The sequence below is a fragment of the Apodemus sylvaticus genome, chromosome 11, assembly GCF_947179515.1.
Source record: "Apodemus sylvaticus chromosome 11, mApoSyl1.1, whole genome shotgun sequence".
Lineage (NCBI taxonomy): Eukaryota > Metazoa > Chordata > Mammalia > Rodentia > Muridae > Apodemus > Apodemus sylvaticus.
In genome coordinates this window covers 22,617,400-22,640,216 of record NC_067482.1, presented here as the reverse complement: position 1 = coordinate 22,640,216, position 22,817 = coordinate 22,617,400, and the positions used below count along the sequence as shown (strand labels likewise).

The following is a 22,817-nucleotide window of genomic DNA, read 5'->3' as shown; positions in this document are numbered from 1 at the left end:
AGAAATGTATCCTTATGTCTTCACTCCAGCCAGCTGACTACTTACATGAATCATATTCATGATAGGGTAGAGCTGGGTCCAATGGAAAGGCTAAAAGAACAGGGCTTCTATCTAGATTACGATATGCTGTGTGTATAAGTGCAGTGTATATAATTCTGAGAATCTACAATGGACCTCTGAGCCATATACATAAAATTATTAAACAGTGATGATAAATGGTTGGTGTTGCCAATATTCATATGAAAGAACACTGATCTATGGGATTTATAAAAATTTGCCTGAACAGTTATGCCCTTACTTCAGGTTCTTTATCAAACCAGCAATATTAGGAGAAAGAGAGAATGGAAGGGAGGGAGAGAGAGTTCTTACTTTTCACTGTTCTCTAAATACAGTATACATTCATGATCACTGAGTATCAGGAGTCATTTCCCAACTTCACATGTGTCCAGGTTTGGCACTTGTTCAACAGAGGATGTGACTGTCCCATTTTGTGTGTGTGTGTATAAGTGTGTGTGTGTGTGTTTGTGCATGCACAGGTGCACACATGTTTATATGTGTGTGTATATGTTGAAATATTATCCTTCAAAAAGGAAGTTATTTACAAGCCAACAGCTGAGTCTCAGTTGGATTTACATAATCTACAACAGTCATAAAAGTGCCCATCCTAGAATCCCCTTTGATTTTATCTGTATCTGTCACTCTTTGGGATACAATTACATAAGATGATTTTTTTCCTGGAAATATAAGAACTGCTGTCTATTAAAATCAGGAAAGGAACTGACAAAGAAAGAAAGAAACAGAGACAGAGAAGGGAAAGGAGGGAGGGAGAGAGGGAGAAAAGGAGAGAAGGAGGGAGGGAGAGAGGGAGAGAGAGAAAGAGAGAGAGAGAGGGAGACAGAGAATCAGAGAGAAAGAGAGAACACAACAGCAACTGAAATGCAGACTAATGGCTCCATTCAGGTATGACATGATCCAAGGAATTTATTGAGTCGTTTGCAAGAGCATGGGGGAGAAGTTACTTACAAGAGTATGGAAGCATTACAAGCAGATACATCTGCTAAAAGACTCCATTATGTTGAAACCCTAGGAGAGGTATGTCACTGGAGTTTCCTGTTATTTCATATTGATGAGTTTTTAGTTAACTTGATACAAAATAATGCCATCTTAGAGGAGCGAACTTTACCACATAAAATGCTTAAAACTGATTGTAGATCATTTCCTTCTTTTCCAAGTGCTGTAGAAAACCCCATCTCACTCTGACTGTTGGCATCAATAGGATTGTAGTCCTGGATGTAAGAGAGAAAACTAAGAGTCACCAGGATAAACCAGTATTGTTCATCTATGGCCTCTACTTCAGTTTCTACCTCAAGTTGCTCCCTTCAATCTCTGCCCTTAGTGCCCTTCATTATGTAATACAACTCTAAGCAAAAAGAACTTCCATACTCTCCACACTCCTTTTAATAATGATTTTTCTCATGACAAAAGGAACCTAGAAAGGACACACTTGAAGACATGTCCACTAAAGAATATCCAGGTCACAAGTAACTGTGTGTGATATAGTAGAAGAGAAGTAGTATAAGATTTCTACCTTTCCTTAACATTATAGGTTCACCTCCACCTTATGGGAGGAAATATGGCAATTTCATGGACAAACTAACATAACATAATGAATTATACATATAAAAATTTTTGAAAGACACCAAGGTCTAAGAAATGCTGATTCACCCAGATCCTTGTTTGAACTTTACTGTAATGTTAAGTACACTTAAGAAATAGAAGCTTTTTATCTCTGACTCATTACATACTCTGTTATATTCAATATGCAATCCTTGCATGTAAGAAGGGAATCAGTTCTGGTTCAGTAGTATCAGGGACAACAAAAAGCAAATAAACTTTGTTAACCTTGAGTTCATGTCCCATGTGTGTATTTACACAAGACATTACATCATCAGACTCATTTATTTAAAAATAGATCTAAAGTTATGTGTTAATTCTGGATTGATAGAACTTTGATAAAAGCACAAAAGTCAGTGAAAAGTGACAGATTTCAACAGCATTCCCTTTCAGCAAGATGTCTACGAAACAGACTTCAGTTTTGCTTTGATACAGCACAAATACTACTTTAGACATGGAGCCTGTGGGAAAGTGCTGGTGTGGCCCACTGAATACAACCATTGAACAAATATAAAGATAATTCTGGATGAACTTGTCCAGTGAGGTCATGAAGTCACCATTCTTATATCTACTGCTTCTATCCTCACTGAGCCAAGCAATGAATCTTCTGTTAATTTGGAGATTTACTCTGTACCTTTTAGTTAATATGATCTTGAAAATATTGTTGGAAAATGAATGGATAAATAGTCATTTGATTTTCAAAAACAGTCATTTTGGACATTTTATTCAAAACTGTAAAAGTCTTCACTGAATATTCAGATGTCATTGAAAATCTCTGCAAAGCAGTAGTTTGGAACAAGAGTCTTATGAAAAAACTCCAAGGATCTAAGTTTGTTGTCATTCTCACAGAATGGGTCCCTGTGGGGAGCTGCTAACAGAACTGCTTAAGACACCTTTAGTGTACAGTCTCCACTTCTATCCTGGATACACATATAAAAAGTACAGTGGGGGGCTTCTACTCCCCCCTTCCTATATGCCTGTGGTTCTGTCAGAATTCGTATGACATTTGTGGAAAGGGTGAAGAATATGTTGCAGGTGTTGTATTTTGACTTTTGGTTTCAAGCATTTAATGAGAAGTTCTAGAGTCAGTTTTACAGTGATGTTCTTGGTAAACTGTGCCTTTCATTGTTATTGTGAAATCCTGACTTGATGTTTCTTTGAGTGTGAATGTGGATAGGTGAATATAAAGGCATAGAATGAGATTCTTAATGGTGAGTTGATAAAGTAAAAATAGAAAACAATCAAATAGATTCAAAACAAGGCAAAATATTATAGAGTAACTATTTGAAACACTCCAGAAATTACTAAACAGGCAAAGGGAGACAAGGAAAATTTCTCTTGGTAATCATTTGATCTGCTCTGTTTGTCTCAGTAAAAAAAAAAAAAAAAAAGCAAACAAAAAAAAAAACAAAAAACAAAAAAACAAAAACAACAACAAAAAAAAAAAACCCTCCAGGTTTCATTGAATGCTTTAATGACTATAAATGAGAACTCTCGAGACTTATAATTTACTCCCACAACTGTCTTTGCAGCACTGAAAACACATTCCCTTATAAAAGATACTCATTTATAAATTAAAATATTTATCAAGAGCATCACAAAAGATTTTTTTCACAATTAAATAGTATCACAAGAACCAGAAACAGTCAGCTGATTTTTCTAGAATTTGAGATGTCTCAGATCCATAAAACTTATGTCTGAAAGCCTTAAAACTTGCTACAAAATGCACAAGTTTTTATTAGTTTATTTAACAAAACCTTTCCATTAAATGAAATATTACCTAAATTAATAGGAGACAGAGTTTAAATGTTAACTCTCAAGGAAATATCCAGCTATAACTTTGACATACACAAGTTAGTAATACAAGTCTCCAGTAATGAGCATAGCACAGCAGTGATTAAAGAAAATTATTCATGCCTTACTGATTATCACAGTGAATTTCAAGTATCAGAAATAAAGAGAATAGCTGCTAAATGTATTAAAGAGAGTAAGTAATCCATGAAAGGTATTCTAAGCATTTTCAACCTTATTTGAATGAATCAAAATATTTCAAATTTATGGGTATCACTTTGGAAAACAATGTAATTTTCACACAATTAATATCAGGAATCATAGTTGGAACATTTTAAATTTCTTGTCTACATGACCTCAACTCACTTCCTGAAATCACATGCTATATTCCAGACAAACTCCTTTCACCATTGTGTATTTTACATGTTTTGGAGTACAGGGAGACCCCCCACATTAACTGAGATGATGGGGAAGGCACACATATGGCTCATCCAAACCTTCTGGGGCGTGGAATTTCCTCGCCCTCTCTTGCCTAATTTGACTTTGTTAGAGGACTCCATTGCAAACCAGACAAAACACTGCCTAAGGTATCCCTATATTGATTTCCTTGATAAACTGTTTTTATTTTTCATGGAAAAATTCTTCACCACTATTTCCAGATATTTGGTTTCATAAGACATATATAAAGTGGATTAGAACTCTCTGGCAATTGGCATATACATTATTTCCTTACATCTCTTGGTCTCATTACTGTTAAACAATTTGTCAAATCACTTTAGAATGTGGTCAGTGATTTGAGGGTGTTTAGGTAACTAATAAAAGAGAATTTATATTCTCTTCAAGAACATACAGTAAATGCTAGAGACATGTTGAACACCTAAAGAAATAATCAATTTCTTCACTAAAGAGAAATTATATTCTACTTGAACATATTATAGTGATGAAGAACTGTTATATACAGTGTAATAAATGTTACTTATTTGTTTTTATAGGTAGACAAATAGGTTGAAGAAATATCCAACAAAGATCAGAGGTAATGTCCCAGAATCCTTGTAAAGTTAAAATGACCTGGCCAATGTACAGAGTTAGATTTATGAATGAAAAGAAGAGAGAGAAAAACAGAAAATTGCAAGAACTATTGCCAAGAACACCAGACTTAGCAAAGCAAGACTATGACATGACACTCAGTTGGCATTAGACAACTTCATGTATGCGTGTTCCGCACACATCTCCCTTTTAACATTTCTACTTCCTTGTAGAATTTCTATATATAGGTTTTGCAAGTATTTTGTTTTTGTCTTTGTAGTTTTCATGTACAAAAGAAAACAAACCTTATTGCTAAACAGTAGCAATTTTCCTAAGTTATATAATAATAATATTTTTCTATCTGAGTAAAGCACAATTATGTATATTTACCAATACTTTGTTACACATTTATCAGTTGAAGAATATCTATGCTAATTCTATATTGGAGAGATTATAAATAGTGATATAATAAACATTATTAAGTGGATTTTTCCATTGTAATTATATCCCTCAGATATCACAAAAGAGTGGCATAGATGAACTGCACATATTACATGAATATTACTTATATGAAGAAGATTATTTATTTATTTATGTATGTATTTATTGATTTATTTGATTTTTCAAGACAGGGTTTCTCTATATAGCCTGGCTGTCCTGCAACCAGACTCTATACATCAGGCCGGCCTTCCTGATACTCTCTACAGAACCAACAGGAACAGGGTATTAGTACGCCTATTCTTTTCTGCCTATTCTAGATATTTCAATTGCAACTGTCTCTGTGCTTATACTGATCCTTCATATACTCAAGGGTTTAACTCTGGCTCTCCAAGGGCAGTCATTCAATAAGGAAAAAAGAATTAAACTGTGACCAACAGCCCACATTTATAACAAAAGTTTGTTGTTATTGCTTTCAGGAGAACTAAAGCAAATAGTTTCCTCTTGCTTTTTATAATTATTTAATAAATTTAATTATTTAATTATCATTTAATCTTTTTTACAGGCTAGTTGTTATCCCCTTTCACTACTCTTTCTTTTATTGTGCATTATATGACTCATATTCTGCCTTCTGTTACAGATAATATAATGCTAAATTATCTGTTTATTAAAGTAAAAATTGGATTACCCTTTTAAAATTGCAGTAATAATTAAAAATTAAAATTTTTATTATTAATGAATTTAGATAACAGCACTTAGTTTTGGTATTTTAGACACCTACAAAATATTAAAAATTAACAATGTGCAATTCTCCTTCATACACTGGCATATCTTTTCAGAAAGTGACACAGAACTTAGATTATTGTATTTGGATGTGACCACCAGTAATCCCCTTCCTTCAGTCTGATTTCCATGGTTCCAGAAAATATTAAGAGACCTGCCAATTGAGGAAACAATGAAGCAGTGTTTCCTAGCTGTATGAGTTAGTGTCCTGTGGTTCAGCTCAGTAGATTTCATAGGACTATGGAAACCTTTCCATAGGACTATGGTGATAGTGGTTGGAGGTACTATTTTGACTTTTCAGTTTTCTTTCTGATTTAATAATATTCTAGTCAGCTTCATTGGGCTTCCTTAGGAACTCCAACCTTGGAGCTGTGCCTTGGAGTTTGGGGGTGTTTTTGAAGGGCAAGGTTCTGTTGAAGTCCCCAACTGAAGCACTCATTACATATTAGGAACTTGGTCTAGAAGTGTTGAGATCCTGGTTTGGGCTTCCTTCTGGTGACATTCACCTAGGAAAGTCTGTGCAGGAGCTGTGGTAAGTGCTAGGCCTGCAAATGTAGGAATGTTTCTGGTGGGCTTGGGAAACATGAACAACAGCCAGTGTAGGAACTTGTAAAACCTTCACACGCTCTTTTAAATTTTAGTTTATTTTACTTGTGTTGCATGTTTAGCGAGAATAAATGTCTGTGCACCCACTCTTGTGTCAGGTTCCTGGGGAGGGAAGTGGATGTTGTAGAACCCCTGGGACTGTCATCAGAGAAGAGTGTGAGCCATTGCATGGGAAAACCTGTGTCCTGTAAGAACAGTCCAAGCTTTTTACTGCTGAGCCACTGTTCAAAGCCCTTCACTTAATCTTTTAATTAATGAAAATGTGCAATTAATAAATGTTGACTAGCATCAGTAAGATTTCTCTGCTTGACATTTAACCCCAGCCCATGACCTGAATTCAATCCTACATAAATATGTGGTGAAGGAGAGAAGCAATTCTCCCAATTTGTCCCTTTGTACATATGCTGTGGCATGTGTCAGCAGAACTGATATCCACTGCGTAGGTATCTTGTTGCAACCTGAATGCTTCTGCCAAATTTTGCTGTTCTTTCTGGTTCACCCTAAGGGCAAAGCAAACAAGAAGTTAAAATCTAAACTTTATATGTTTTCTTGTAAATCAATACTCATGGTTTTTGATTCGGATGCCATAGAACTCTGATGACCTGGAAGCCGTCAAGGTTCATTTCCTATCTCCTTTCTATTCCAGCATCTTAACCACTTTGCTTTCCCTCTCCTACTCTTAGAAATATAAAGATAAAATAATGGAACTGAATAAAAATTTATCTTTCTCATTAAAACAGACATAAATTTTCTGGTAATATAAATGTACATAACATAGATCTCATGATTTCAAATGTTACAGTAAAATATACATCTATAGAATTGTAAAACTTCATTTTATTTGGTCAAATCAAGTGTTGTCATTTTTAAAAATATTTTTATGTGTGTAGTACAAAATAATTGTGGCATATTACAGTGCATGGAAAACGTTGGTGGCTAGACAGTCTAGACATCTTGTATTTATTATCTAGTGACAGTATTTGTCTATGTGTTAAAATGGCTGAGAAGTCACACACGAAACATGTGTGTGTGGAGGTGGCCAGTGTGTGGATTACTTCATAGTAATTTACTATCACAGTATGTACTGTAGTCTTAATGATCTAATATACTCCTAGAAGATGCTTAGTAATTTTTCTTCTAAATATTTTTTATTTTATTTTTAAGTTACTTATTTACATTCCAGTTGCTCCTCCTTGGTCCCCCTTCCACAGTTCTTCATCTTATTCCTCCTTCTCCTTGCCACCCAGAGGGTGCCCCCCTTCAACTAGGCCTTCCTTTTCCCTGGAGCCTCAAGTCTGTCCAGGACTAAGCTGTTCTTCCACTGAGGCCAGGCCACAATGGCTCACTACATGTACTCTAGAGCTTCAGACTACCCCATGTATGCTCCTGGTTGGTGACTCATTTTATAGGAGCTCCCTGGGGTCTGGTTTAGTTGAGTCTTCCAGTCTTCCTATGGGGTCACTCTTCCTTTCAGTTTCATCAATCATTCCCCTACTTCAACCAAAGGGGTCCCCGACATCATGGATGGGTATAAGTATCTGTGTCTATCTCAGTCAGTTGCTGGTATGGCCCCCTCTGAGACATGCCATGTTACAATATGTTAGCAGATCATAGCAGCAGTAATAGTGTCAGACTTTGGAGTCCCAAGATGAGCAGGATCCCAAGCTGGGTTGGTCATTGGACCACCTTTCCTTCAGTCTCTCCTCCATTTTTGTCCCTGCAGTTCATTTATGTCCTTTTGGGGTGGGTCTAAATAATCTCATTCAGGATGATATTTTCTAGATCTATCTGTTTGCCTGCAAAATTCAGGATGTTCTTGTTTTTAACAGATGAATAGTATTTCATTGTGTAAATGAACCACATTTTCTGTATCCATTCTTTGGTTGAGAGACATCTCAGTTCTTTCCTGCTTCTATTACAAAGTAAGGCTGCTATGAACAATGTGGAGTACTTATCTATGTGGTATAGTGGCACATATTTTGAATAAATGCCCAAGACTGGTATAGCTGGGTCTTCAGGCAGAACTATTTCCAATTATATGAGGAATCACCAGATTGATATCCAGAGTGGTTATACCAGTTTGCAATACCTCCAGCAATGGCGGAATGTTCCTCTTTCTACACATCCTTGCCTGCATGTGCTCTCACATGAGTTTTTGATCTTTGCTATTCAGGGTCATTTTGATTTGTATTTCTCTGATGATTAAAGACACTGAACATTTCTTTAAGAGCTTCTTGGCCATTTGTGATTTTTTTCTTGTGAATGTTGTTTTGCTCTGTAACCCATTTTTTAATTAGGTTATTGGATTACTTGGAGGTTAACTTTTTGAGTTCTTTATATATTTTGGATATTAGACCTCTGTCAGATTTAGGGTTAGTGAAGATTTTTCCCCCAATCTGTAGGTTGTTGATTTGTCCTCACGAAGGTGTTTTTTTGTTGTGTAGAAACTTTTCAATTTAACACTGTTTCATTATCATTCGTTGATTTCAGAACCTGAGCCATTGTTGTCTGTTCAGGGAATTTCCACCTTTGCCAATGAGTTTGAAACCCCTTCTCAATTTTTCTTCTATTAGATTCAGTTTATCTGGTTTTATGTCAAGATCCTAGATCCACTTTGACTCTATCTTTGTTCAAGGTGATCAATATGGCCCTATTTGCATTCCTCTACAGGCAGTCTTACAGTTAGAACATTTACTATAGATACTTTTTCCCTCCATATATTTTTGGCTTCTTTGTCAAAATTCAAGTGTTCATAGATGAGTGGGGTTACTTCTGGGACTTTGATTTTTTTTTTCATGGATTGAGCTGTCTGTCTGTCTACTAATACCATGTGGCTTTTATCACTATTGCTTTGTAGTACCTCTTGAGGTCAAAATGGTGATATCCCTGGAAGTTCTTTTAGTGTTGAGAATTATTTTGGCTAAACTTTTTTTTCCTTTTTACATCTGAAGTTGAGAACTGCTCTTTCATTGTCTGTGCAGAATTGTGTTGAAATTGTGTTGGTGATTGCATTGCAATTGTAGATTGTTTTTGGTAAGATGGCCTTTTTCACTATGTTAATTCTACCAATTCATGAGTATGGACGATCTATCCATCTTTTGAGGTCTTCTTCAGTTTTTTTTTTTTTTTTTTTAAACAGGGATTTGAAGTTCTTGTCATACATATCATTCACTTGTTTGGTAAGAGTTACGCCTAACCTCACTTCCAGAAGATCCTGCTATACCACTCCTGGGCATATATCTAGAGGATTCCCCACCATGTAATAAGGATACATGCTCTACTATGTTCATAGCAGCCCTATTTATAATTGCCAGATGCTGGAAAGAACCCAGGTATCCCTCAACAGAAGAGTGGATGCAAAAAATGTGGTATATCTACACAATGGAGTACTATTCAGCCATTAGAAACAATGAATTCATGAAATTCTTAGGCAAATGGATGGAGCTAGAGAACATCATACTAAGTGAGGTAACCCAGACTCAAAAGGTGAATCATGGTATGCACTCACTAATAAGTGGTTATTAACCTAGAAAACTGGAATACCCAAAACATAATCCACACATCAAATGAGATACAAGAAGAAAGGAGGAGTTGCCCCTGGTTCTGGAAAGACTCAGTGAAACAGTATTCAGCAAAACCAGAAAGGGGAAGTGGGAAGGGGTGGGTGGGAGGACAGGGGAAGAGAAGGGGGCTTACGGGACTTTCGGGGAGTGGGGGGGCTAGAAAAGGGGAAATCATTTGAAATGTAAATAAATTATATCGAATAAAAAAATTAAAAAAAAAAAAAAGAAGAGCCCAGCACCACTGAGCTGAAATCTTCTGGGAAGTGTTTTCTGTGAGTACAGAGGCTGTGTTCCAGAGATAACCACAACTGTACTCTGTGCTGTGGTTGGAATTTGTGGTGTGGTTGGAATTGATAATGTGCATATGTGTAACACAGACAGTACTAGTTTTGAAGGTGTGAAGGTGCCAAGAAGAACAGCTGAAGCACAGCACTGTGAGAGGCCGGCCATGTAAGCCCTTTGGTGAAGGTGCAATCTCAGTTGGAATTGATGGCCCAGGACTGAAGGGTGTCATGCATAGGAGCTGAGGCTTGGCACCATGAAAAGTGACTATGAGAGGCTATATGTGAAGCCTAGTTATGGCAGAAAACAGCAGTGTTTTGGAGATGCCAGTGCCTTGAGATGACCACCAGGAACAGCAGCAGCAGTGGAGTACAGGCAGCTGGACCCTAGAAGAAAAGTTGTGTGCTACAAAGGGCAGAGTGGGAGAAATGACCCCAGCCCTCAGAGGAGCCTGGAACTTCTTGAGTTGGATTCCAGACATTGAAGCATTTAAGTTTGAGTTTTGCTTTTGATTGTGACTGTGCCCTGATATTTTTCCCTCTTGAAGGAAGAAAGTATTTTAGTGGAGCCCACAGTTAAGAGAATTTGAATTTTTAAAATACTTTGAATTTTAATAGATATTGGACCTTTTAAAGGAATTGAATTTTTAATATGTAAAGAGTATGGGACTTGTAAAGTTATTTAGATCTTAGGGATGGATAGGAAACTAGGGGTATAGGATTAATGGTGATATATTGGTGTGTCAAGTTGAGAAGGGGTCAAATGTACTGGCTGGATTTGTGTGTCAACTTGACACAGGCTGGAGTTATTACAGAGAAATGAGCTTAGGTTGGGGAAGTTCCTCCAAGAGATCCAACTGTGGGCCATGTTTTTCAATTAGTGATTAAGAGGGAGGGTCTCTTGTGGATTGGGACCATCCCTGGATTTGTATTCTTAGGTTATATAAGAGAGCAGGCTGAGTTCCTTTTACCTCCTTTGGTTATGAACAGATGTATGGAAGTATAAGGTCAATAAACCCTTTCCTCTCCAAAAAAAAAAAAAAAAAAAAAGTTATGCCTAGATATTTTATACTATTTGTGGTTATTATGAAGGGTTGTGTTTTCCCTAATTTTTTCTCAGCCTGCTTATCATTTTTATTCAGAAAGGCTACTGATTTGTTTGAGTCAATTTTATATCCAGCCACTTTGCTGAAGTTGTTTATCAGCTGTAGTTGTTCTCTGGAAGAAGTGTTGGCAGTATACACTTGCTTATGTATATTGTCATATCATCTGCAAATTGTGACTCTTTACCTTGTTCCTTTCCATTTGTATTCCCTTGATCTCCTTTTGTTGTCTAATTGTTCTAGCTAGAACATTGCATAGATAAGTAGAGAGTGGGCAACCTTGTCTTGTCCGTGATTTTAGTGGGATTGCTTCAAGTTTCTCTACACTTAATTTTATGTTGGCTGTTTGTTTGCTATAAATGGTTTTTATTTTGTATAGTTATTTGCCATTAATTCCTGGTCTCTCCAGGACTTTTAACATGAAGGTGTATTATATTTTATTGAATGAGATGATTATGTAGTATGTGGTTATTTTCCCTTGAGCTTGTTTATATAGTGTATTACATTGATGGATTTTAATATATTGCACTATTCCTTCATCCCTGTGGCATTGATGTAGGGTTCTCTTTGCTGGGACCTTGTGTGGTTTAGAGATTAGAGTAATTGTGGCTTCATAGAATGAATTGGGAAGTTTTCCTCCTGTTTCTATTTTGTGCAACTCTTTGAGGAATATTGATAATAGTTTTTGTTGAAGAGCTTCTAGAATTCTGCCCTAAAACCTTCTAGACCTGGGTTAATTTTGGTTGGGTAGTTTTGGGTGACTATTTCTATTTCCTTAGTGGTTATGGGACTATTTAGATAGTTTACCTAATCTTGATTTTGCTTTGGTACATGATAACTCTCTAGGAAGTCACCCATTTCATCTAGATTTTCCAGATTTGTATACTATAGGTTTTTGTAGTAGATTCTGATGATTTTTTTATTTCCCTCAGTTTCTGTTGTTATGTCTCTTTTCATGTCTGCTTTTGTCTATTTGGATACTGTCTCTGTGCCCTTTAGTTAGTTTTGCTAAGCATTTATTTATCTTGTTGATTTTCTCAAAGTATCAACTCTTGGTTTTGTTGATTCTTTGTATAGTTCTCTTTGTTTCTGACTGATTGATTTCCATCCTCAGTTTGACCATTATCCGTGGTCTATTCCTCTTGGATGTGTTTACTTCTACCTATTCTAGAGTTTTTAGGTGTGCTGTTAATTTGCTTGTATAGGATTTCTCCAGTGTCTTTTTGGAGGCACTTAATGCCATGCATTTTCCTCTTAGCATTGCTTTCGTTGTATCCCATAAGTTTGGGTATCTTATACCTTCCTTTTGTTAAATTCTAAAATGTCTTTAATTATTTTTCTATTTTTTTCCTTTACAAAGTTATCATTTAGTTGAATGTTGTTCAGCTTCTATGTGTATGTGGTCTGTTGTTTTTCTTGTTGAAGTTTAGTTTTTGCCTTTGGTGATCTAATGATATGCGTGGGATTATTTTAATCTTCCTGTATCTGTTGAAGTTTGTTTTGTGTCTGATTATATGGTTAGTTTTTGAGAAGGTCCCATCAGGTGCTGAGAAGAAGATATGTTCTTTTGTTTTAGGTTGAAATGTTCTGTAGATATCCACTGAGTCCCTTTGGTTTGTAACTTCTGTTAGTTTCACTGTGTCTCTGTTTACTTTCTGTTTCCATGATCTGTTCATTGATGAGAGTGGGGTATTGATATGTCCTACTATTATTGTGTGAGGTTCAATTTTTGCTTTGAGCTTAGGTAATGTTTCTTCTACAAATGTGGATGCCCTTGTATTTGGGGCATAGGTGCTTGGAACTGAGAGCTTGTCTAGGTGGATTTTTGCTTTGAGGAATATGCAATGTCTTTCCTCATTTTTAAAAAAACTTTTGTTTAATTTTATTTGGTATTAGAATGACTACTCCAGCTTGTTTGTTGGGATGATTTGGTTGAAAAATTTTTTCTAGCCTTTTACTTGAGGTAGGGTCTGTCTTTGTCTGAAGTATGTTTTCTGCAAACAGCAAAATACTGTGTCCTGCTTAAGTATGTAGGCTGTTAGTCTATTTCTTATTATTGGGAATTGAGTTCATTGAAATTAAGAGATATTAATGACCAACAATTGTTGCTTCCTATCATTTTTGTTGTTAGATGTGGAATTATGTTTGTGTGATTCTCTTCTTTAGGGTTTGTTGTGAGAAGAGTACTTATTTGCTTTTTCCAGGGTGTAGTTTCCAACTTGTGTTGGAATTCCCTTCTATTATCCTCTGGAGGGCTGGATTTGTGGAAAGATACAGCAGTAAGGGAAAAAGGTCAAGTCGCATATAAAGACAGACCTATCAGAATTACACCAGACTTCTCACCAGAACCAAAATTGCCAAAAAAGATATGAAGGAATATTTCATAGTAGTCAAAGGAAAAATCTGCCAAGATGAACCCTCAATTTTGAACATCTATGCTCCAAATGCAAGGGTACCCACATTCATAAAAGGAACTTTCCTAAAGCTCAAAGCATACATAACACCCCACACAATAATAGTGGGAACCTTCAACACCCCACTCTCATCAATGGACAGATCAGGGAAACATGAAGTAAACAGAGAAACAGTGAATGTAACAGAAATTATGAACCAAATGGATTTAACAAATATCTATAGAACATTTTATCCTAAAACAAAAGAATATAACTTCTTCTCAGCACCTCATTGTACTACTCAGGTATTAAAAAGAATGAATTCATGACATTCTTAGGCAAATGGCTGGAGGTAGAAAATATCATCCTAAATGAGATAACCCAATCACAAAAGAATACAAGGTATGAACTTGCTGATATGTGGATATTAACCTAGAAGCTTGGAATAACTAAGATACAACCACATGAAGCTCAAGAAGAAGGAAAAAGAAAGTGTGGATACTTTGATTCTTTTTGGAAGGTGGATCAAAACGCCCATGGGTCACAGCCAACCAATTACATGAACATAGGGTTCCCAATGGAGCAGCTAGAGAGAGGACCCAAGGAGCTGAAGAGGTTTGCTGCCCTGAATGAGGAATAATAATATGTACCAACTAGTACCCACAGAGCTATCAGGGACTAAAACCTAAGGATAGCAGATATAAAAGTGAGTGAAGACTCTCAATTTAAAGGGCCAATAAATATCTTCAAAAATTATAGAAGAAAACTTCCCTAACCTAAAGAAAGAGATGTCCATAAACATAAGAGAAGCTTACAGAACTCCAAATAAATTGGATCAGAAAAGAAATCCCTCAGGTCACATAATAGTGAAATACCAAATGCACAAAACAAAGAAAGAATATTAAAATCAGTAAGGGAAAATAGCTAAGTAACTTATAAAAACAGACCTATCAGAATTATATCAGACTTCTTACCAGAGACTATGAAAGCTGGAAGATCCTGGGCAGACCTCATAAAGACACAAATGCAAGCCCAGGCTACTATATGCAGCAAAACTCTCAATTACCTTAGATGTAGAAACCAAGATATTTCATGACAAAATTAAATTTACACAATATCTCTCCACAAATCAAACCCTACAATGGATAATAGATGGAACACACCAACACAAGGAAGAAAACTACACCCTGGAAAAAGTAAGAAAGTAATCTCCTTTCAATAAACCCAACAGACGATAGCCACAAAAACATAATTCTACCTCAAGCAACAAAAATAACAGGAAGAAATAATCACTGTTCCTTAAAACCTCTTAACATCAATGGACTCAATTCCCCAATAAAATGACATAGACTAACAAACTTGATACATAAACAGGATCCAGCATTTTGCTGCAAACAAAGTGGCAAACAATAGACTGGGAAAAGTATTTTACCAATCCTACATTTGATAGAGGGCTTGAATCCAATATACATAAAGAACTCAAGGAGTTAGAATCCAGAGAACAAACTAACCCTATCAAAAAAAAAAAAATGAGGAACAGGGATAAACAGAGAATTATCAACTGAGGAAACTCAAATAGCTGAGAAGCACCTAAAGAAAGTTTCAACATCCTAGTCATCAGAGAAATGTAATTCAAAATGACTTTGAGATTCCACCTTACACCAGTCAGAATGACTACTAAAACTCTGGGGAAAGCAGATGCTGGTGAAGATGTGGAGAAAGAAGAACATTCCTCAATTGCTGGTGGTATTGCAAGCTGGTACAACCACTCTGGAAATCAGTCTTGTGGTTCCTCAGAAAATTAGACATATTACTACCTGAAGACCCAGCTATACCAGTCCTGGGCATATACCCAGAAGATGCTCCTACATGTAATAAGGACACATGTTTCATAGCAGGCTTATTTATAATAGCCAAAACTGGAAAGAACCCAGATAGCCTTCCATAGAGAAATGGATATAGAAAATGTAGTACATTTACACAGTGGAGTACTACTCAGATATTAAATACAATAACTTCAAGAAATTAGCAGGCAAATGGATGGATCTAGAAAATATCATCCTGAGTGAAGTAACTCACTCACAGAAGACTACGCTTGGAATGTACTTACTGATAAGTGGGCAGTGAGTGTGGAATAATCATGATATATCTCATGGATCATTTGAAGCTCAAGAGGAAGGAAGACCAAAGAGTTGATGTTTCAGTCCTACTTAGAAGAGGGAAGAATATAATCAAGGGAAGTAGAAGGTGGGAGGGTCTTGGGAGGAAGAGAGGAGGCGGGGGAAGAGATGCAGAAACAGGTAGTAGGGGATTTGTGGAGCTCTACAGAGGGTTAGGATATTGAACAGAGTTGTGCAGCAGTAGAGGATGGGGAACTGGGGTAGCAACTAAAAAATTCCAGATGCCAAGAAAGCAAGAGCCTCCCAGGACCCTATGGGGATGACATTAGCTGAAATATCCCCATAAGAGGAGGGAGAGCCTGTAGAGACCATATCCAGAGGTTAGGCAGCCCCTCTCACTCCTGTTTAGGGATGGGGGCCACCCAACCATCTCCATAATTTTTTTAAATATATATTTTTATTTTCTATATTCTTTTTTTACAATCCAAAAGGTTTCCTCTTTCCCAGTTCCCCCCTCCCCATATGTCCCATAAGTCCTCTTCTCTCCATCGATTCTCCTAATTTTCCCCCTCCCTTTTCTCTGTCCTGGTAATCCCCTACAATGCTGGATCAAGCCTTTCCAGGATTAGGGCCCTCTTCTTCCTTCTTCATGTTAATCATTTGATATGCTAATTGTATCTTCAGTATTCAGAGCTTCAGGGCTAATTAATATCCACTTATCAATGATTGCATTCCATGTGTATTCTTTTGTGATTGCATTACCTCGCTTAGAATGATATCTTCCAGTTCCATCCATTTGCCTAAAAAAAATCATGAATTCATTGTTTTTTAATTGCTGAATAGTACTCCATTGTGTATATATACCACATTTTCTGTATCCATTCCTCCATTGAGGGATATCGGGGTTCTTTCCAGCTTCTGGCTATTATAAATAAGGCTGCTATGAACATAGGGGAGCATGTGTCCTTATTGCATGCTGGGGAATCCTCTGGGTATATGCCCAGGAGACGTATAGCAGGATTCTCTGTAAGTGTCATGTCCAGTTTTCTTAGGAACCGCCAGACTGATTTCCATAGTGGTTGTACCATCTTACAATCCCACCAGCAGTGAAGGAGTTTTCCTTTTTCTCCACATCCTTGCCAATACCTGCTGTCTCCTGAGTTATTAACCTTAGCCATTCTGACTGGTGTAAGGTGAACTCTCAGGGTTGTTTTGATTTGCATTTCCCTAATGGCTAATGATGTTGAGCATTTCTTAAGGTGCTTCTCGGCCACCCAAATTTCTTCAGGTGAAAATTCTTTGTTTAGGTCTGTACCCCATTTTTAATAGGGTTATTTTGTTCCCTGGGGTCTAACTTCTTGAGTTCTTTGTATATATTATATATTAGCCCTCTATCGGATGTAGGATTGGTGCAGCTCTTTTTCCCATTTGTTGGTTGCCAGTTTTGTTCTTTTGACTTTGTCCTTTGCCTTACAAAAAGTTTATAATTTTATGAAATCCCATTTCTCAATTCTTGATCTTAGAGCATAAGTTATTGGTGTTCTGTTCAGGAACTTTTCCCCTGTGCCTCTGTCCTCAAAGGTTTTCCCCAGTTTCTTTTCTATTAGTTTCAGTGTGACTGGTTTTATGTGGAGGTCCTTGATCCACTTGGAGTTGAGCTTCGTACAAGGAGATAAGAATGGATCTATTCGCATTCTCCTGCATGCTGACCTCCAGTTGAAACAGCACCGTTTGTTGAAAAGGCTATCTTTTTTCCACTGGATGTTTTCATCTCCTTTGTCAAAGATCAAGTGACCATAGGTGTGTGGATTCATTTCTGGGTCTTCAATTCTATTCCATTGGTCCACTTGCCTGTCACTGTGCCAATACCATGCAGTTTTTAACACTATTGCTCTGTAGTATTGCTTGAGGTCAGGGATACTAATTGCCCCAGAAGTTCTTTTACTGTGGAGAATAGTTTTAGCTATCCTGGGTTTTTTGTCATTCCAGATAAATTTGAGAATTGCTTTTTCTAACTCTGTGAAGAACTGAGTTGGGATTTTGAGGGGGATTGCATTGAATCTATATATTGCTTTTGTAAAGATGGCTGTTTTGACTATATTAATCCTACCAATCCATGAGCATGGAAGATTTTTCCATTTTCTGAGGTCTTCTTCTATTTCCTTCTTCAGTGGTCTGAAGTTCTTGTCATATAGATCTTTTACTTGTTTGGTTAGAGTCACACCAAGATACTTCATATTGTTTGTGGCTATTGTGAAGGGTGTCATTTCTTTAGCTTCTTTCTCAACCTGCTTATCCTTTGAGTATAGGAAGGCCACTGATTTGCTTGAGTTGATTTTATAACCTGCCACTTTGCTGAAGTTGTTTATCAGCTGTAGGAGTTCTCTGGTGGAGTATTTTAGGGTCACTTAAGTATACTATCATGTCATCTGCAAATAATGATAATTTTACTTCTTCCTTTCCAATTTGTATCCCCTTGACTTCCTTATGTTGTCTAATTGCTCTAGCTAGAACTTGAAGTACTATATTGAAAAGATATGGAGAGAGAGGTCAGCCTTGTCTAGTCCCTGATTTTAGTGGGATTGCTTCAATTTTCTCTCCATTTAGTTTGGTGTTGGCTACCGTTTTGCTGTATATTGCTTTAACTATGTTTAGGTATGGGCCTTGAATTCCTGTTCTTTCCAAGACTTTTAGCATGAAAGGATACTGAATTTTGTAAAATGCTTTTTCAGCATCTAAAGAAATGATCATGTGTTTTTTTTCTTTGAGTTTATTTATGTAGTGGATTGCATTGATGGATTTCCTTATATTGAACCATCCCTGCATCCCTGGGATGAAGCCCACTTGATCGTGGTTGATGATCGTTTTGATGTGTTCTTGGATTCAGTTGGCAAGAATTTTATTGAGTATTTTTACATCGATATTCATAAGGGAAATTGGCCTGAAGTTCTCTTTTTTTGTTGGATCTTTGTGTGGTTTTGTTATCAGTGTAATTGTGGCTTCATAGAACGAGTTGGGTAGTGTTCCTTCTGTTTCTCTTTTGTGGAACAGTTTGAAGAGTATTGGTGTTAGGTCTTCTTTGAAAGTCTGATAGAATTCTGCACTGAAGCCATCTGGTCCTGTGCTTTTTTTTGGTTGGGAGACTTTCTATGACCCCTTTTATTTCTTTAGGGGTTATGGGCCTGTTTAGATGATCTATTTGATCCTGACTTAATTATGGTATTTGGTATCTGTCTAGGAAATTGTCCATTTCCTCCAGATTGTCCAGTTCTGTTGAGTATAGGCTTTGGTAGTAGGATCTGATGATTTTTTGAATTTCCTCAGTTTCTGTTGTTATATCTCCCTTTTCATTTCTAATTTTGTTAATCTAAATACTATCCCTGTGCCCTTTGGTTAGTCTGGCTAAGGGTTTATCTATCTTGTTGATTTTCTCAAAGAACCAGCTCCTGGTTTTGTTGATTCTTTGTATGGTTTTCTTAGTTTCTACTTGATTGATTTCAGTCCTGAGTTTGATTATTTCCTGACTTCTACTCCTCCTGGATTATTTCACTTCTTTTTGCTCCAGGGCATTCAGGTGTGTCAATTAGCTGGTAGTGTATGCTCTCTCCATTTTCTTTTTGGAGGCACTGAAGGCTATGAGTTTTCCTCTTAGCACTGCTTTCATTGTGTCCCATAGATTTGGGTATGCTGTGCAGACTCTAAGAGAACACAAATGCCAGCCAAAACTACTATACTCAGCAAAACTCTCAAGCACCATAGATGGAGAAACCAAGATATTCCATGACAAAACCAAGATCACCCAGTATCTTACCACAAACCCAGACCTACAATGGATAATAGAAGGAAAACACCAACACATGGAGGGAAACTTCACCCTGGAAAATGTAAGATAGTAAACTTCTTTAATCAATCCCAAAAGAAGATAACCAATCAAATATAAAAGATAACATCAAAAATGATAGGAAGTAATCACTATTCCTTAATATCTCTTAACATCAGTGGACTCAATTCCCCAATAAAAAGACATAGACTAATGGACTGGATACGTAAACCGGATCCTACATTTTGTTGCATACAGTAAACACATCTCACTGTCAAAGACAAACACTACCTTAGGGTAAAAGGCTGGAAGACAACATCAAAATGATAGGAAGTAATCACTATTCCTTAATATCTCTTAACATCAGTGGACTCAATTCCCCAATAAAAAGACACAGACTAATGGACTGGATACGTAAACCGGATCCTACATTTTGTTGAATACAGTAAACACATCTCACTGTCAAAGAAAAACACTACCTTAGAGTAAAAGGCTGGAAGACAATTTTACAAGCAAATGGTCTCAGGAAACAAGCCGGAGTAGCCATTCTAATAACAGATAAAATTGACGTTCAACCTAAAGTCATCAAAAGAGACACTGAGGGACACTTCTTGCGGGTAGAAGGAAAAACACACCAAGAAGAACTCTCAATCCTGAACATATATGCTCCAAATGCAAAGGCACCCTCATTCATAAAAGCAACTTTACTAAAGCTCAAAGCACACATTGCACCTAACACAATAATTGTGGGTGACTTCAACACTGCACTTTCCTCAATGGACCGATCAGGAAAACAGAAACTAAACAGGGACACAGTGAAACTAATTGAAGCTTTAAACCAATTAGATTTAACAGGTATTTATAGAACATTTCACCCTAAAGCAAAAGAATATACCTTTCCCATGCCTCCTACCAGATCACTATGGAGTAAAAGTGGTCTTCAATAGCAACAAAAACAGCAGGAAGCCCACATACACATGGAAACTGAACAATACTCTCTACTCAATGATACCTTGGTCAAGGAAGAAATAATGAAAGAAATCAAAGACTTTTTAGAATTTAATGAAAATGAAGAATTTAATAAATTATCTCCATAATTTTAACCCAGAATTCCTTTTGTCTAAATGAAATACAGGGATAAAGATTGGGGCAGAGACTGAAGGAAAGCACATTCAGAGACTGTCCCTCCTGGGGAATCCATCCCACATGCAGGCACCAAATCTAGACATTTTTATTGAAGCTGGGAAGTGCTTGCTTTCAGGAGCCTGTTACAGCTGTCTCCTGAAAAGGTCTACCAGTACCTGATACAGAAGCAGATGCTTACAGTCAACTATTGGGCTGAGCACAGAGATCTCAATGGTGGAGTTATGGGAGGACTGAAGGAGCAGAAGTTGCCTTATCTGACATCATTGGGAGGAGAGGCTCTTGGTCCAGTGAAGGCTTGATGCCCGTGTGTAGAGGAATTCTAGGGTGGTGAGGCAGGAGTGGGTTGGCAGGTGAGGGATTCTCATAAAAGCAGGTAATAGGGATGGGATAGGGGATTTGTAATGTAGAATCCAAGAAAGGGGATAAGATTTGAAATGTAAACAAATAAAATATCCAATAAAAGCACTAGAAAACATTTTTGCTTTTTGCACACCTTATATAAATAATGGGAGGTCTCACCAAAGATATCAATGGAAATAACTCCCAGGAAAAATGATGAATTTCCCTACTGTATTCAGATTAATTTAGATAAGGCTTTGCATCCTATTAGACAGTTATGATCATTTATGTACTTCTCATTATATGGATGATAGTCTTTTTCCAAGACCTAAAATGGCAGAGTTAGAAAATGTCTTGCAACCTTTATCAGAAGCATTTAAACCATTTGGGTTAATAATAGCAGTTCAAAAGATTTAAAATAACAGCTTGTTTAACTATTTAGGAGATGCTATACCTAGATAGTATGTGTGTCCACAGAAAATGCAGTTAAGAATAGACAGTCTAAAAATTTTTAAATGATTTTTAACAATTGTTGGGAAATATTAATTTGTTATGTCTGTCTTTATGTATTCCTACTCAACAGTCACATAATTATTTATGACTTTGCAAGGAGATACTTCTTTAGAGAGTAAAAGGGAAGTACCTTTAGTGTGAAAAGAATAATTATGAATAGTTGAGAACTGGGTTAAAGATTCTTTCTGAGCTGTTACCTTATTTATGCTCCTAATGATTTGCTTTTGTTGAGTACTTTTCAATACCTGAGAGGAGTATTAGCTCAAAAAGATCACCCTTAGGGATGAATTTGTATGAAGCATGCTTTTTCTAAAACTTTGACTATGTTTGAGGGAATGATATTCTTACTTGTACTAATGGGCGGTCTAAGAAGTATGCAAATAAGTGGGTATGACTGCACTACCGTTATATTCCCATTAACCAAAGATAAAGCAGAGTATTTGTATGCTATGGTTGAACCAATTCAGATAACTTTAATAAAGATTATAGGTCAATTTTAGTATCATTTACCAAAAAATAAATCTGGGATTTTTAAAAGAAAACTGAATTTGTGATAAATGATATACTATATCAAGGACCATTACCAGATGCTCTTATGATTTTTACACATGGGTCAAAAAGTAAACATGCTTTTTGAACTCTTTTAGATTATTATTTTTATGCCTAAATATACTTCTGTTTGGTAAAATTAGTTATATGATGTAATTGAAGTCAGTGAAAAGATATCCAGAAGATATTAGTTTAGTAGTAGATTGAGCATACATTGAAGAGTTTGTAAAAGTTTTCTGCTTTAGTTATTTCTAAATCTAAATTGCCTTTAAGACCACTTTTCCTACAGTCACAAAATGAATTATGAATTCCTAATGGCAGTAAGTGCATTAGTCCTGACTTATATTGTCCTGACTGGCCACTCCTTACGTAGTAGTTGTGTCCTGTTGCTTACCTAGAAGGTCATTCTTGTACAGATGCGTGTTGGAGTTCAATATTTCTGGCCTCTTTCCTTCATATCTGCAAAGAACCTATTAAGGTGAAGCTAGCCTCTTATTCTGTTGGGCAAATGTCAAGTTATTCATGGTAGAAATTAGAAGAGATCAAGAAACAATGGAGAGAAAAACCCATTGAGTAGGAGCCAGGTCTGAGATTGATAGGAACCATGAGGAATAACTACAGCAAGGATGCAAATATGCTTCACACTTCTGCATTTATTCTTGTTTTCATCCA

At 36.6% G+C, this 22,817-nt stretch overlaps 1 pseudogene; it reads left to right on the top strand.

The window, feature by feature from the left end:
* Positions 1 to 1,029: 1,029 nt before the first annotated feature.
* Positions 1,030 to 4,469, top strand: LOC127696721 (UDP-glucuronosyltransferase 2B1-like; annotated as a pseudogene).
* The last annotated feature ends 18,348 nt before the right edge of the window (positions 4,470 to 22,817 follow it).